Raw genomic sequence first — 18,648 nt, forward strand, 5'->3', positions numbered from 1 at the left:
GAATAATAATAAAAATCTCGTGTCTCAATGTTCGTGATCGAACTTTTCTGAAATGGCTTGACCGATTTTAATTGAATTATACACAAAAAAAATAATTGGCATGTGAATAGGTCGTAAACTATATTTCATACTACCATTACTGTATATTTAAAAGCAATAATCCTATGCATCCCTATGCAGACAAAAAACAATTTTTCTGAATATTACTATTTTTGTTAAATTGGAATTTGGTTTCAAAAAATACATATTATCCCAAATATTCAACCTCTTACCCTCGTCAACAAATGGTGTTACGTCCGTTTCGTCGAACTTTCATTCACACATGCGCGAGTAAGCTCCATTCGTCCAACGCCAGCTGCATCGTCAGCGAGCTGGAAGTCTTATTGAATGAGCACAATGAATTATTGAAATTCTTCAAATCACACACGCTCGGATTGTAAACTGAAAAGCACGCTATTGTCATTAATCCTGATAAAACACAAGCTGGAGAGCGCGTGTGTAGATCTAATTCGCATTGTTGTTGGAGACGTGGAATCATGGTAGGCAACTGCACAACGACGCGAGAAATTGTGATTGGAAGAAGAGACAATAATCTTGAGGTCATCCTCGACACACCGTTTATACGACGCTCTCCATTGTTTTCTTCAAATAAACTAAGCTCTGACTGAAGCATTCAGTATAAACTCTGCGCCATATAAGAAATGAGGTAATACTAGCGATTTGAAAAGATTTATTTTAACTTCAGTTCTCATCATGTTAGATGTTAGCCAAAGATGTCGAAGTACGTTGTATATTTTTGAACACATAAAGTATACTTGTCTATCAGGATCAAGATCAGATGTAATAATAAAACCAAGATTGGTACAATGGTCAACATATTCGATTACATTCCGACCAAGGAGAATATGCGGAAATGGAAAACGACTTCGATTTTCGAGATATGAGCATCGTCTTAGTTTTCTCAATGTTAACAGGAAGAAGGTTTTTTTTTTATCTGTATTATAGTGACTTTCAACTCATTTGGCTGGTTCGTCACTTCTACTTCCATTTTTGGAAGAATGTCGGGAGTGAGAATTGAACTCGTGACCCTTAGCGTGAGAGGCATGGATGTTACAACTACGCCAGATCGCCTCCAGGAAGAAGGTTTCGACAAGACCAAATGTGAACTCTTCTTAAATCATCATTTAGAATGTTAACCATCACTTCAATAGACAGATTAATAGAGCGTAGATATATTTGGACATCGTCAGCAAACATATGAATTTGGCACGCTTTCAAAATAGTTGTAAGATCATTTATATATAGTGAAAATAGTAAAGGGCCTAGAATGGAGCCCTGAGGCACACCAGATACTATATGCACTGAATTAGATTTTTTTTTCATTTATCGAAACAATTTGAGATCTGTTAGATAAGTACGATTGTACAAGACGAACCGAATTACTTGAAAAACAGAACTGCTCGGACAATTTTATCAATAACTTGTTATGTGACACGCGGTCAAATACTTTAGAAAAATCTACGAGTAAAAGAATTGCGACACCTTTATTATCAACGGTTCTACTATTATCATCATGTATTTTGAGAAGAACTGTGGTTGTACTATGACCTGATCGGAAACCAGATTGAAATTCACTGAGTAAATTAGAAGAGTTTATGTACTCATGAATTTGATTTTTAAGAATTTTTTCCAATACCTTTGACAAACTACACAGAATGCTAATAGGACGCAAGTTGTCCAAGTTTAGATTGTTTTGTTTCTTTTTTGACGTAGGTCTACGTCTAACCGGAAGATATAGGGGGTGAAATGGAAATCTAGGCACTGAACAAGTAGGAAAAAATGCAAGATTTGGAACGCTTATAACTCGAGCATTTCTCAATATATCGCAAAGGTTTTTGCATCAATTGATAGGAAATATATCTACGCATCTATCATAACGAATAACATTTCATTTTTCTTGAGATAAATAATTGAATAATTGTGAAATATCAATCATTGTCAAAATGCACTATGTGCCCATTTTTGATTGGTCCATTTTGTGCTCCTCAAATCGTAACGACCAAAACGGGCAACCAGAGCAGCAGCGAAATAGAATGAAGCACGATTGGAAAGGAAAAAGAAAAAAATGAACGAAACATTGGTCGCAGTCTCACACATGCGTAATTCTCGAGCCAGCCAGTCAGCTTAAAAATCCCCGCTCCGCTGCCGTAACGATCATTCTCATCCAAACCGTACACCACATCGGTTCGCATCACAACACATCAACAAACCAACCCAAGCAGCCATGTCTGGACATGGTAAAGGAGGAAAAGTGAAGGGAAAGGCAAAATCCCGCTCGAACCGTGTTGATCTGGAGTTCCCCGCAAGGGTAGCTAGGCCGAGCGCGTTAGTACCAGTGCACCAGTCCACCTAGCCGGCGTTATATAGTTTCGGCCGCCGAAGTGATCGAGTTAGCTGGCAAAGCTGCTCGCGACGATAAGAAAACCCGCATTCGGAACAGAACACATTCGGTTCGTTGGACATCAAGACAACAGGCAGTTGCAGCGAGTGGCGAGTGGCAAAGGCAATCGCAAAACGGCATCAGGTAGCAGAAGAAAAAAGTTTGTTCTTTATACAAACTGCTTTGGTGGCAAATCCAGAACAAGGCGGCATCGAGGGCGTTCGAAATGGTTTTTTTAAAAACCACGAGTACTAAGTTTTCTAAATTAGAACCATTCCATAAAACAAGGCGCTTTTCAGGGCAATCAACCTTCCAAAAAAGAGTTTAGGAAATACAGTTCAATGCTTTCTAAAACATTATCCAAAATAATAATAAAACACAAATTGATTTTTTCATAATTTGTTTGCCAGGATCTGATGAGTATGTGAATTTGGCAGTTGTTCTGAGCTTATTGATAGTTGGGGACTTTCCTGATTATTCAATTTTCACCAATTCTTGAATTGTTTCCAGATTGAAAGTACAGTAATTTACAATTAGTTCGACATTTAGCTAATTGGATGGACATGTAATGCGACTTATTTAGTTGGACATTTTTGTAAACATAGAGATCCAAATTATGACATTGAAAGTCAACACTGTACCACTGTCATCGCAAATGTTCAATTACAGGTTAAAATCGCCTCCAATGCGACACTGAGTGGCGCTTCGGCACGTCGCATTGAATGTAATTTACTGTACAACATGTCACAAAGCTGGATGGGAAGAAATTTTCCAACTGTGAAAGCTGTGGCGAGTGGCAACAAATCGCTAAACAGGAAGGTTTAGCCGAACAAGATGGGGATAACGAGTGATAACAAAACAATAAACTCTTTAGATTGAAGATAATTTTGCGATCCTGAAAAGGACCCTTTTTAGCCTGCATGTGAATCCAACAAGCGAACAAATCGTAATGAATGTATTTTTTTGCCATCGCTCCCTTTTAACGCTCATTCGTTCGTCTCGTTGGACTCGCCCCTCTGGCTGAGTCTACCGATTTGTCTCTATCCTGTGAGTGTGTACCGTTAGAGTATAAAACACGCGGACCCCAAAAAAATATCTTATTTTCTTTCAAACCGTAAATCCGTGTGGTTGTACGGCATCGTGGACGTAACAAAGGAAGACAAGTTAAGGGAAAGTTAAAGTCTCACTCGAACCGTGCAGGTTTCCAGTTCTCTGTTGGTCGCATTCACTGATTGCTCCGCAAGGGTAACTAGGCCGAACGAATTGGTGCCGGAGCACCAGTATACCTAACAGCGATTATAGAGTTTCGGCCGTCGGAGTGCTCGAGTTGGCTTGCAAAGCTGCTCACGACAATCAGAAAACCCGCATCAAGAACAGAGCAGCTTCGGTTCGGCGCTCATCAAGGCAACAATTAGTTTCAGTGAGTGGCAAAGTGTTTCTCCGGCACGTCGCATTAAATGTAACATGTCACAAGCTGGATGGGAAGAAATTTTCCAACTGTGAAAGCTGTGGCGAGTGGCAAACGCAATAGCAAAACAGGAAGGTTTAACCGAACAAGATGGGAATATCGAGTGATAACAAAAACACAACACCGAAGGTTCTTTTCAGAACCATCAACATATTCATAAAGAGTAAACAGTAAACTAATCCATTTTTCAGGTAGATAGGTAGGTATTCACGTAGGAGAAGAAAATAAAACAATATATTTAAATATATATTTAACAAAAGCTGTCCCCTTTGTATAGTCCTACGTCACTCCGGTTATGTCCCCGACATTACCCACCCGTCTTTTATCGGTATGATCTTAGCACATTTCCATGTTTGAGGAAACTTCGAAAATTTTATGCATAAATTCATTATGAAACAAATGTGTTGGGAAACTAATGGCAAAATCATTTTAATAAACCTAAGCGGAATTCCATCCAATCCAATGGCATTGGATTTAATAGAAGTTATAGCAGTAATTACTTCATTATCAGATATATGGGAAAATTTGAAACCGTTTTCATTTCTAGGAGCAACTGGTAAAGTAGTATTATCCGAAATAAAATTAGAACCAAAATATTCGTTGATTGTATCACACGAATATCCAAACTGATCATTATTTTTGACAGACTTTGTAACTTGTATATTTTTAACTTATTCCACAAATCCCTACTAGAACTGGATCCATTCAATCGAGATGAAATATAATTCATCTTTGCAACGTGAATCAGCTGTGTTACTTTGTTACGTAAACGCTTGTATTGAATGAAATTCAAAGGATCTCTGGTGGTAATCCATAAGCGATACGCAATATTTCTTTCGACCATGGCATTTTGGATTGCATTGTTGAACCATAAATTTTTCTTTGGCCTTGAGACTTTAATAGTAACTGAATACAAATGAATCATAAAGTTCAATGAATCTTTGATTTAGAAAATCCAAGGCAATATCAGGGTCAGAAATGCTGTACAATGAAGACCAATCGATAAATTCTGTAGCACGGCCTAGACCGATCAAATCAACATTATTATAATCTCTATAACATTGAAATTGATTTGTAGTGTCAGTACGATTGAAATCCAACGATGCAAAAATAATGTCATGTTTAGAAAAACCGGGAGCTGATACCTGATTGAAACTTAAGATGAATTCCGTTCTATTGGTTAACATTAGATCAATCAACGAGCATCCTCCGGGATGTAATGTAATGAGTAGGCTCGAAATTGACACATGCTATACCTAAAGAATTCAAATTGCTATCTAATCTCATCGCTAAAGGTGAAGAAGATCTCAAATCAGTATTAAAATCTCCAACTACAACAATATTTGTATAATTTAGAGATAAAGTACCAAGTAAATAATATTTCAGAGCTGTCGTTTATGGGAGGGTTGTAAATAGTACCAAGAAGAAATTTATTATTATTCATTTGAACATCGAGAAACATAAATTCAGTGCGATTTACATTTTCTACACCATCAGAGAAATCAGAATGAGACAAAACTTTGCACAGCAAATATTTTTTATAGTAAATAGAGTCCACCACCTTGGCTGTAAATTCTGTCATTCCTGATCAGGTTAAAACCTTCAATAGCAATCACGTCATCGGACACGCTATCAGAGAGCCATGTTTCGGAAATACAAACTATATCCAACTTACTATCAATAAGCATCATTTTCAATTCACTAAATTTACTCAAATGGCGAGCACACAAACTTTGAATCTTAATGTGGCAAATATTCAGTTTACTGGAAAGTACAGCACAATTCATAACAACTCGTGGTTTTACAGGCAAAACTCGTATTTGAGAGGGCATTATCTACATTAGCTAACATCGAACATCATTGAATAACTGCGAAGTAGCATAACCCCAATTAGTACTTAGTTGAGATTTGTTGAGATTTGTATGTCAATGTATGTTGAATGTATTTTGAGTGACAAGTTCTACAATATGTTGTTTAAATTTAAAACTCGTGACTTCTAACGGTTCACTGAATCAACACGAAGGTACCGATCTAGCTTAACGCTAGAGAGTATATTGTGACCACAGTGCAAGTCAGAAGAAATTTTTTTGACAAAAACCCCCAGATCGTTCTAAAGCAGCGGTACTCAACATTTGTTCATAGGGGCCACAAACACGTGTTAATCATGATGTCGCAGACCGCAAAAAAAATAAAAAAAAGAATAGTGATGAACAATATTCGACCACATCGTTAACATAGAACTTCGAAACTACGAGAACAAACATAGAAGACATTTAAAAATAAAACTCATTTATACTGATATTTTAAAGCAATTACAATGACGGATAAATGAATGCTTTGACTGAGTGAGGAGCACGAATGTTTCGCGAAGCAATTTGAGTAGGTTGACAAATTATTTTTAAGCATTAACATGTACTGATGATGATGGATTCCTCGAGTCGAGAAAGACGCACCACGCTAGATATGAGGTACATACTAGGGGGGCGTTGCTGATTAATGGTCAGCTGCATGCCAATAGGAAGTATCCCGTGTCGGGCACACGTACAGAGCATTGGAGACAGCAACATCCCAATTACGAAAACACTTGTAATACTAACCTCGAGCCAACTGCGAGTAATCGGTTACATATTACTAACATAGATAATAAGAAAAATTGTGTTGAACTCCCGGCCCCGTGAGGCTAACGCCATATGAGCCTTTATAAAAATATATATTTTGGAAAAAAAAATGTACTGATGATTGCTCGTTGTCTAGAGCACTGAACTGAAATACCGAGCTTCTTGAATATCTAGGTAGTTTTACAGTATCTCTTAGCCAAATTACATCTCCAACGCAGAACGAAACATCCAAGAGGACGCAGAACGGCAACAGAAAATCCGAACCGAATCTATTGTGTTGAGGCGGTGAAGGCGAAAGCAATAGCTCAGATTGTAATATTGTCTATATTCACATTGTCTGTAGAACTGCATTTGTATTTCGAGCATCCGATTTACGCTCATCTGATTAGCAGTGATATTAAGATATTATACCTCGTTGTTACACGATAGGAAATTGTGTATTCTACCAATTTTCGTTGATTTAAATCATTCGTGGGCTAGGGAACCGTAATTTATTGGGTTGGGGGAAAAGAAATGTCGTATATTGTCAATATTTTTTTTTGCAAATAAGAAGGGGGGGGGGGGGGGTTTATAAGGGGGGGATAATGAAGTTGCCTTCTAAATGACAACAAGTTTGCGAACAAAACGGCGCATATTTTTTATACTTAGCCGTAATAATAGGATTAGATATATATAATAGATATTTAATCTACTAATACCACTTAACTAGACAACTAACTAATGTGTAAATGTGTAATGTGTCAAACTCCATTATTCACATCTCATGTATCCCAGATGATATTCGAAGTTTTCGTTATGGTTACACATGCAAAATTGTAGCAGGTCAACCAAGAGAGGCCGGTGGCGAAGGCGCGTTAAGTAAAGCTACAAAAAAAAAAAGAATCAGGAAAACGTCTTTCTACGATGTCGTGAACTGTGTCAACAATTAATGATCAAAATGTACCTGAAGGTAGAGAGCGAACGTCTACGATTCGAACGACAGAAGAACAGAAGCAGCATGAGGAAGAATACATTCACCCGCGAGGCGCTGTCATGAGTAACGCCGATACAGCCTTTGCTACTGCCAAAGTAAAGCACAATGCATTGTCATGACATTACAGCAACTTTTTTGGAACAAAAAATGAAATTCCTCATGAGCTTCCCACAACATTAGATGTGTTTAGTCCCACGCGTTGCCGGGTGTATTCGGTTGAATGGCACAATCGATTCAGATGAATGGCATATCAAATTGAAGACAATAAGATAGTCTTCTTTGAATAAAATACACAATTCGCAAAAAAGTGGATTTTTATTTCGTAATTATTGAGTGTATTTGTTATTTGTAGTTTACATGGTTTGGAGACAGTGGGCCTGATTCTCGAATACACTTCACGGTGGAAACGAAATGAAATGTATCCGCGATGACAACGGTACGGTGTCGACATCTGGATACGAAATTAGTTTCCCACTAACTCATCATTATAATATAAAATTATCTTCAGATACAATTTTTGTATGATATTACTATACCACAAGAAGAAAACAATGTTTTCCAATCACATTGAACATCAGTGAAGTTAATTTTCATTAATGATTTTTCTTTGAAAAGTGCTCATTCTGCCTGAAAACTCATTATTATCTTCGACACTTCACTAACTCGTAAAATGTAGTTCAATGGCGTGCCGTTTATTTCGTTTCCACTGTGAAGTGTATTCGAGAATCAGGCCCAATTATGATTCAGCTTTTTCTTTAATGAAAACCCCGATTTTTATTTAATCGATGGAAATAGAAATATGGGAATTGAAGGAAGCCTATTTTGGTTAACAAGCCGCATACTGTAGTTGATCCCTATCGAGTAGCTAAACTGTAGCCCTAGACGGTCTTTTTCGGTGAACAGAACATTTCTTTTTTTTTTCTTTTTCTGATGATTTTTTATTTTTATGATGTTCCGATCGTTTTGGGAGCAATGCACGGTTTAAGCCGATCAATTCTTCTCGGTAACGTTCATTTTTAACATTTTCACCGGCTTTTCAAAAGGTCGTACCAGATTCGGGTTCGCTGATCCCAGAAAACACCCAACATGCTTTTCATGAGCTCTTGTTGTCTGTCGGTGGGACTCTTGTTCCAACCTTCAAGATTTCCCCACCACTTGAATTCGTCGGGAAATGGTTGGTTGGTGAACATTCAATTGTTCGGCGAGTTGAGTTTGATCAAGACGATGGTCCAATAAAGCAAAACGGCGTCTCCGAAAACATTCAGTGGCTGTCCATATTTTACGTTCCGCGCATCAACATTAGAACTTTTAAAGTTTTTGAACTACGAGTTAAGATTTGAGAAACGTGGAATGTGGAATACCTCCGCATGTTTTCGGAGACACCGTTTTGCAAACTTCAATAGATTGGTTTTCGAAAAACCAGATTTCCTTTATTCCCCCTTGGTTGATTTTTCGGTTTTCAAAAAACTCAAACCTTGACCGCTTTGCGCCACTCTACCTTAAGTCCGATTGAGCCGATATTTGGCATAGGGTGTTTTTTCGAGGTGGTGCACATTTTGTATAGGGTAACTTTTCGAAATTTTAGGGTTGATTTTTTCCCATACTAATGTACTTGTTAGGGATGTATTTTTGATTTAAATGGAATGAAAATGTGAAATGCATTCTAATTGATAATCCATGTTACATATTTTCTAACCGATCAAAATGAATTTGTATGAGTTTGTATTAGAATAACTGATTCCTTATACGGCTTTTCGTTTTGCGGCCAAGTTTCGTGACACGAATTTTTATTCGGAGGCTAAGGTTGAAGGTTGTGAAAACATCATTGATATTTCGAAAGAAGTTTATACTCATTTTCGTTCGATTTGTATTTCGGTTACGCAATGGACGTAAACCGTGGCGAAGAAGTAAATATTTTACCGTTCAAGATCTTCCAGAGTGGGGAGCCCGAATTTCATTCTGCCTAAATGTTTCAATGCTTTTCTCAAAAGCAATATTCTTGTATAACTCCATAAACACATGTTTTTCGTTGTTTTAAGGAAACAATCAGTTTGTAGGTTGATGCTTCGTGATTATGGAGAATAATTTGCAAAAATACCGAAGCACATTGACACGGTGCCTCCACCGAACAAAACCGCTGTTTGCGATATCTTTCATTCTTCTATACTTGTATCGAGTGAAACCTCTGTGTGATATCAACATTAGGAAAAAATGCTGTCTGCTAGCTTGATCGAAACTGTGATTTGAAATAGCAAATGACATATTTATTGGAAACGAGCGGAGCTTAAATGGCAAGATTCCTCTCTCCACGTTGTCCGTAGAATGAAATGGGAATGATTCCAATTTGCGTTAATTTTTAAAATGTTATCTGACTAAGAAATCGTAATGTAGAGCATATCAAACAAATGTTGGAAATTTTTTTCGATTTCATTGACATGCAAATCATCAAAATTCGTAGCGAAGGTGGAAAGATTTATTAAAACATTAAACATTTAAACGAAACAAACAAGATTTATTCGCAAGTTGAATGCGGACGTCTTCGGCTAGGCAAATATGCTTTATTCCACTGGTATCTCAGCTAGACGTAACCGGAACAAAAATTGTAATGGAAATTAGCGTAACGGAAATAGCCGCAGAGAAAAAAGCGTAATGTCACAAAAGCCTACTGCATATGTACTGGAAAGACTGCATGGGTATAAATGTCACACGCCATTTTTGACGTAGAACTACGTCTTTCATTAAGGGTGTCAAATCAGAAAACAGGTCACGTTTTTATGAAATAAAGTTAACGTTAATAACTATTTTTGCCGCGAACGGATTTTTGCGATTCACATACCAAACAAATCGGAAATTCCCTAAAATTTGTTTGATATGCTATACATTACAATCCCATGGTGTGTAAATGGTTAAAATGCATGAAAACTATAAGCGTTTCCATTTTCTCATACATTTGATCTGTCCATTTGTGTGCTTTCCCGAAAAGAGCTGTCAATAACGGGCAACTTATCGACGAGCAACGAAGGGGAAATCGTAAGATTTTATGTCTCCATGAACAAGGGAAAAGGAGAACAACGAAGGGGTATTTTTGCCTAGAGTATAACCAGTAGATCTATCGAGGCAAACTTTCATTCTTCGTGAGTACACCGACTGAACAACATTGTTGCTGGGTGAGCTAGATGGTGAGGGATCGAATGCCTTTCTCAAGGCAATGGGAGTGGAGGAGTAATACGAGGAAGAAGTAAAGTAAAGAACTGAAGGAGTTTCAAGTCTCACATGTCTTAGTTTCGGACTGAGCTGTGGACGCGACCAAATTACTGACTCACTGATGTCTCTAGCATTGCAATCATTGCATCAAACTGGCGCCATTACATTAGGGTTCTGAGCTACCCAATCGTGTGGGGAATCATCAAGCTAGACTATCGTCAGCTCACCATGAAAATAAATTTTCTGGAATTTTATCAGTGATAGGTTTCGCATGACGGTAGCGAAACTCTCTCCACAAAGGATGACAGCTAAGCTGATCTAGACCGGCAATATTAACAAAAAGGGCTTCTGTTGAGAAGAGCACAAAACTGAGATAAGTGTGTGTATATTTAATTGCTTCAAGCCATCGATATATGGATATTTGTGTGCGTACGTTCGTGCGTTTTAACGTATTGCTCTGTTGCGGGTGAACATGTCATTCCGTACGTGGCGACAATGAGGGGATATAGCGAGAGGGAAATATTTGCGATAGGGTATTAGAAATGAATTTCTGCTGAGGCAAATATTCAGCCTTTTTCCAAGCAGTTGACATTGTTTGTTTTCCGTCATCATAAAGACTTCGTTGATGCCTTTGACATTGCATCAATGCATTGAACTGACGGTTGTGCACCAAAAAATTATTTGGGGAATACCAAATTATTCAATAAGTTATAATAAGATATTAATTTATTTGGGTTCGCGTTCCAGTTGCAAAACTTCCTTCAACTAGGATTGCATTTGCGCTAATCTTGATCATAATGAAGCAGCGCTACTCGTTTCGAGGTTGTTGAGATTAAAACAAAAGAGTTTATTTCGTTTATTTAGTCACCAAGTAATAGTAAATGTAGTTCTGGAATATTGTATGTTTTGTATTGTTTTCGCTTGTTAGTAGCCAAACTTTTTCTACTAAGGATGATAACTGCGCTTATCTTGGGCATGTATTGTTCTGCGAGGACAAGAATGAATCATCAAACAAAAATCGTCAAATGAGTCCACAAAAAAAATATTTCAGGGCGACCAAACTGGCAGAATGGTTATTTCTAATATTTCGTAGCATTATAAAATAATATTCGCAGTTATAAACAAGCGACTTAAATTAAACTACAGCGTAGTTCTACGTCAACAATGCGGTCGTGTCTTGGACACAAACTCCTTTATTTTTTTTTTAAATTTACTTTTGAAGTATTGAAATAATTTTGAACTATTTGAATTTATTCTGAAGTCAATGTGATGGGGCCAAGGTCCTAATATAACCAGGATCAGGAATCGAGGCGTCCCCAAGTCGCCGCCAACCCACCCTCGAAAGCGATGGTCTCTTGCAAGCAAACCTGTGTTCCACCGATTGCCTGTTTAGTTTGAAACATAGGAGACGATTCTTTGGTAAGTCTGACCAAGCTTTAGCGAGCATGTGCGCCCACCCTGGTGCGGTCGGTAAACTTTACCCTATCGGTGGAACAGAACTGCTTGCCATTAAAGCGTCATTAATGTTTTTGGATCACCTTTTAGTTTTATCTGGATTGTAATACTCCAGAAACTAATAGAGTAATATTTGCAGGCAAGAGTAATAAACAAATTGTCTATATCTCATGACATGTTGAAGCTATACTTTAGGGTGCCAATGAATGTATGGGAAAAAATCAACCCTAAAATTTCAAAGAGTTATCCTATACAAAATGTTCACCACCTCAAAAAACACCCTATGCTAAATATCAGCTCAATCAGACTTAAGGGAGAGTGGCGCAAAGCGGTCAAAGTTTGAGTTTTTTGAACATCGAAAAATCACCCAAGAGGGGAGTAAAGGAAATCGGGGTTTTCGAAGAAATTTTTTTGATGCCAAATGTCTTAAAATTGCATGAAATGTCGAGATCTAGTGTCATCTTGAAAAAATAAGAAATTGTCGAAAATCGGCACTCTGGAACTTTTTTTTTTCGTGATAACAGTAAATCTCGACGAGTAATGCAATTTTAAGACATTTAGCATTAATAACTTTTTTTTGAAAACCCCGATTTTCGGTGATCTTTCGATTTTCAAAAAAAAAAAACTTAAATTTTTACGTCTGTGACACTAATAAATGAAGTTCGAATGAGCTAATATTTCGCAAAAAGAATATTATCGTGCAAATCAACATTTCGCAGAATGTTCCGAATGAAAAATTGAGATAACTATTTTTATTGGTACCCAAAACCATACGTTTCGTTTCGAATTTCGAAAAAAAAGTCCCAGAGTGTCGATGTTTAACAATTTTTTTTTTTCGAGATGACACTAGATCTCGACGTTTCATGCAATTTTAAGACATTTGTAATCAGAATTTTTTTTTCGAAAACCCCGATTTCCTTTACTCCCCCCTTGGGTTTGACCGCTTTGCGCCACTCTCCCTTATGTCCGATTGAACTAATATTTGACATAGGGTGTTTTTATGAGGTAACTTTTTGAAATTCGAGATGACCATTTGCATTGGCACCCTTTGCATTGGTATGTATAGTACTGTCAAAACTAGCGAAACTATAATAAAAAATTGACAGCTTTGCTTTAACCACTCAACCAATGCACAGAAAGCTGTGCGCCGGTGCGCTCGTCGGTGGACCTTCCGCTGGACACGTGTCCCGATCCGTTTATGTAAATAGCGAGCCGAGAAACAGATGCAATGAGAGTGTTTATATTTACAACAATCGTATCGTCTATATGTAAAGTGCACCAGGCGAGACGCCTCGTTGTGAGTCATAAGTCGCGTAATTATTGAAACCGACAGTCGTCGTCGTCGCGTTGTGCTTCGTGAGCTTAAAATAGCCATCCGAGTGTGTTCCTTCTTTTTGCAATTGAACAGCTGATTGAACAGCCCGTTCCAAGGGAATAACCGCATTAACAATGCATTGATGATAATCAAGTACCTTTTCTGGACACATCATACCTCGGCTGTTGCTGCTGATCACGGTCCGGTAGAGTTGCACCGGCGTGACTAAGGTCAAGGTATGGCGGCCAACGCAAAAGAATGGGGTACACAATCACGGTTCGGGAAATGAGCAAAACCGGTTTATGGCTTGCTGGCAGCTTGCCAGCTGGTTGTTTTCATGCGCGAAAGTAGCGTCACAAAGAGACTCACAGTCTGATTGTAAGCAAAGAGAAAAGAAGCGAACGAAAGAGTAAATAAACCCATGCCGTAGGGTAAATGTACCAATATTAGTCGGTGCCTTCAATGATTTGGGAAATAAAGTTGGATAACACTTACCACCCTAGGTAACAATTGAGCAACTTACCCTAACACTGTTTGACATTTCCGACTGTAAATTCGCGTGGGTGGTGCGAATTTGAATTTAATTTTTCGCTTTAGCGCCCCATATTTGTTTCCGAGTTTTCCAATGTTGCTACTTTCCACTGTTAGTGTTACATAGACGAAAATACTTTAAACCCCAATGCGTGTGTGTTACGTCAATTTGAACCATGAAACGGATGTGTACTCATGAATTTAACGGATTTGTTGTTTTTAGCACTTCAACGGGGAACTCCGAAAGCGGTAATTACTTCTCAAACCCTCCGATGAAAAGTTCTGTTCGGACATGATGAACTTTTTATTTATTCAGACGCACCCATCCACATGCAATAGAGACCTGAAGACAGCAAACATTTCCAACTGAAATGACATCATCACGACTAGGGACGGGATAGCTATAAATAATTACGAACTGGAATGAAAATTGTGTGAAACAATTGTAACAGATGTGTTACATGAACCTAATATGCATGTCGGTCACGTTCGTTCCTTCGCATTGTAAGAAATAACAAATCGCATTGGTTCCACTGATCAAAGCGAACCCTCCCACGCGTTCAGCTTCAAATGCAAATTTTCAACCAAGGGCATCCTAGAACAGAAAAAATGGGACAAAAATCAATTTGAAGCTCCAATTAATTTACTGTCAGCCCTCCTCCGAGCGATTGGTTTCCGTCTGATTCGTATTTGTGTAACAGAATGTCATTCCTGCCGTTTGATTGAGTGTTTTATCGCCTTTTCCATGTGGAGTTGGGATACATATTAGATAACAGGAATAAACATCGGGTTAGGAAAAGAGCGCCGCGTTCGATTCGTTTGTATAGGTGATCATATGTTCTGTTCGGCGCGAATGTTTTCTGCTTTGCACTTCGTTTTTCTTTATCGTGTGTACAACACGCATTCGGCGTTAGGGTGGAGCTAATATTTAAATATTCGAGTGGTTTTTTATGTTTCCAGTCGAATGTCATTTTTGTGTATCCAAATATTTGAGGGTTTTCGTTTGGACCAATGGTAAAATGTTGACAAACGTTAATCAATTCTGTTTACGCTCGTAACAATTTGAATGATATAGGGTCTTTCAGATTAAACGCTCACGCAAAAAAATTGAATAGCTCCTTATAAAAAATTTTGACGTAGGACTACGTCTTACATTAAGGGTGCCAAATCAGAAAACAGGTCACGTTTTTATGAAATAATGTTAAAGTTAATAACTATTTCCGCTGCGAACGGATTTTAACGATTTGCATACCAATCGAATCGGAAATTTTTAAAGATTTGTTTGGTATGCTATACATTACAATCCCATAGTCTGTATATGGTTTAAATTGATGGAGATTAGAAGCATTTCCATTTCTCCATACATTTGTTCTGTCCATTTGTGTGCTTTCCCGAACAGAGCTGCCAATAACGGGGAACTTATGCAGCCGCTAGAATAGAAACAAGCAAGGGGGATTTGCGAAGTAAACTCCACCCTTGCATAGTAAGTAAGCTGTCGCTAGCGTATATAGTCTGCTTCATTTAATATTGGAACACAAACAATTGCGTGTAGTTCAGTCATTTATTAACGAATTCATAATTTGTTTTTCATACAAATGTAGCATTTTCTTTACTCTTTCATAAAAAAAATTAAAAAAATTATTCATTGCTGTTTCGAAGAAATTCTCGTACTTTTCCCGTAATACGGCACATTAGGCGGCGCACACCCTTTTCGTCCACCGTTTTGGCGATTTGATTCCACCAGTTCTTCATTTGAGTCATGTTCCTAACAAGTTTTCCCTTTGCCTTAAGCCTCCGCTTCGTGATTGCCCAGTATTTCTCTATCGGCCGGAACTGGGGGCAGTTTGGGGGGTTGAGGTCCTTCGGTATTACGCTGACCCCGTTCGTTGCGTACCATTCCATAACCGTTTTGCTGTAATGGCAGCTTGCGAGGTCCGGCAAAAACATTACTGGACGGTCGTGGGCACGAATAAACGGCAGAATCCGTTTCTGTAGGCACTCTTTTTTGTAGACTTCTGATGTCATTGTCTTGTCAGTGAGAAAGACTTTGGTTTTCTGTTCACAACTGCATATCCCCTGCCAAATCATGTACTTGCGGGCGAATTTATCCGCAAACACGAACTTAAATTTTGCAGGTACATACCCCGAGCCGTCGCCAAATAAAATTTTTGACCTGGGATTTGCCCAAAGTCCGCCTTCACGTAGGTCTCATCGTCCATCAGAATACATCCGTCCAACTTGGTCAGCACTTGGTCGTACAGCTTTCGAGCACGGATTCTGGCCACATTGTTCTGCTTCAGCGTCCGATTTGGCTGTTTGCTGGCTCGGAATGACCTTATTCCTTCCCGGAGACGAATTCGTCGCACCGTACTGTGAGCGGCCTGGAACTTATTGGCCAAATCGCGGTCTGAAAGATTGGGATTCCTCTTGACGGCCTTGATGACTTTCCCACGCAGTTTCCGGTCGACAGTTCCACTCCGACGCTTCGAAGCCGTCGTCAATGTTTCCTTGTACTGCTTGATAACACGCCATACGGTATTTCTGGGCATTTTAAGCTGTTTAGCTAGCTTAGATGCCGACAACAATGGATTTTCAAGAAAACTGTGCACAATTTTATCTCTCCGTTCGGCTTTCATGGCGGTTGTTTACAAAATGCTATCGTTTGGTGTTATGACATAAATACATGGTGAAAGGTAATGAATTTCCCGACACGTGGGTGAAAAAAGTTTCCAAATCCGTCCACTAGGAGCGCCACAATGAGCAAAAGAATTTGTTCCAATATTAAATGAAGCAGACTTTAAGTATTGCATCTCCTCTGAGGAAAATTCTCTTTCTGTGCCCGCAATAACAAAGGTCGCTTATTCTGCTCGTTTTGTGTTTTATGTTTCCCCTAGAGCTGTGAACGCTAGCGAATATTTCACTTGAAGTGCATCTGGCATTTGCAACTAACACAACCATCCGAGCCATGGTAAAGCAGGCAAAAAAAGAGAAGAGTGCAAATGATTATAGGTCGCTTCTAGCCATCAGTGTTTGGCTTTGTGTGTGTTGCTTGTTTTCGTTGCGCGGAACTTAGAACATGTTCATTTCCTGTACATTTGAATAGCAAACCTTCGATACTTTTAGTTGCCATTCGTATTTGCTCTCGTGCGCATCGGCTCTGTTCTGATGCAACAAGCTCCAAGCTTTGTTGACGGTTTTGACCGAGAGCTGAGAAACGATTTTTAATAAACGGTCATTCTCGCGATGTTTCATTTTTATCACTGCAACTGTGTGCATCTGTTAGAGGTGTGATGATGCTTGTTGAATGGCGATGCCCGGAAGATGCTTCTCGTTAAATACTCAGTGCAATGCAGACATAAAGAAACAAATTGTGACATATGACCAATTAGTGTATTGTTCTCGCAAAGGCAAGAAAAAATTGTCACTTATTGAAATGATTCTACAAAACCACGCAAGCCATTGAACTTTTTCGGGGATCCCGGAACTTTTTACTAAAGAGTTATTTATGAAATTTCGACGTACTCGCAAATAGTATCCGAAATGATAAACCAACAAATTAAAAAAAAAAAAAGATTGCGTAGTCCTACGTCTTAACCGGTCGTGTCTCGGATAGAACCCTTCGTTTTTTTTTCGCTCCGTCGATGGTAACACTGCATTTCCCACTTCGGGACGATAATATTCGGCCACTCGTTCAGTCTGATCGGATGGTTTTTCGTGTCAAGATGTACAATTTACAAGAACGTGTATTTTTAGTGAAATCGTATTACTTGAGCAACCGAAGCCTCAATGAAACTCTGATTTTCAACAGCATCGAAGTCGTAGTGTTAGAGTTGTGCATGAAGAATTTTGTTAACCGTTTAAAACGCGTTATCGAAAAAAGGAATGAAAATTGGGTATACGAGAAATTGCTATGAGAAAAGCTTTGTAACAATAATCTCGATATGTTATGTTGCATTGTGTAATAATATATTGTATTACAGCTCATGCGATAAATAATGTAATAAATGTTTTTCTACATATTTTGCATGTCACAGGGAAAAAAGTGTTTAAATTATACATATTGGATAAGAAAACACAGATTTTTTATTGCGAAAAACCTGTGTTCGGTCTGGAAACAAAGACTAGGTTGCGGTGGACTGTATATTCGGGAACTTCTGAGCTCGGGACCAATTGGCTGAACGAGTGGAGCTCTCGTCGGGGATCGTTATCGGATGTGGGTTGATTTACTGGATCGGAAGCCTTGAGAATGGCAGAAAACTTCTACTCTAATACGTATATTTCTTTCTATCTCTACAACTCTTGTTTCATCGGTGTTAGGCTGCTTCTTCTTCGTTTGGTGTTGCTGGTTTTCTGTGATGTTGTCGTCGCGGTGTTCGATGTAAAAGTGATGGTTTTCGGGCAGCGTACCTCGCTTTTATAGCGAGCGCAAATTGCGTTGTTATCAATTTACTCCGTTGGTGGCGTGGCATACGACGTTCGTAGGCGTGGCATATGATCGGGGTTTTTTTCTTCCGTTGGGACGGAACAACCTGTTTCGAGTATATCACGTTTCCATTATAGAACGCGAAAATTTTTTTGAGCGTGATATAATCAAGACGTTACTGTACTTCATGTTTATCACAAAAAAGACGGGTGGGTAATGTC

General features: G+C 38.6%; 1 protein-coding gene across 1 annotated transcript in view; it reads left to right on the top strand.

The window, feature by feature from the left end:
* The window catches only part of LOC129777635 (uncharacterized), a 61,024-nt gene that overhangs the window by 11,321 nt on the left and 31,055 nt on the right, over positions 1-18,648 (top strand). The window lies entirely within an intron of this gene.

This window comes from Toxorhynchites rutilus, chromosome 1, assembly GCF_029784135.1.
Source record: "Toxorhynchites rutilus septentrionalis strain SRP chromosome 1, ASM2978413v1, whole genome shotgun sequence".
NCBI classification, from domain to species: domain Eukaryota; kingdom Metazoa; phylum Arthropoda; class Insecta; order Diptera; family Culicidae; genus Toxorhynchites; species Toxorhynchites rutilus.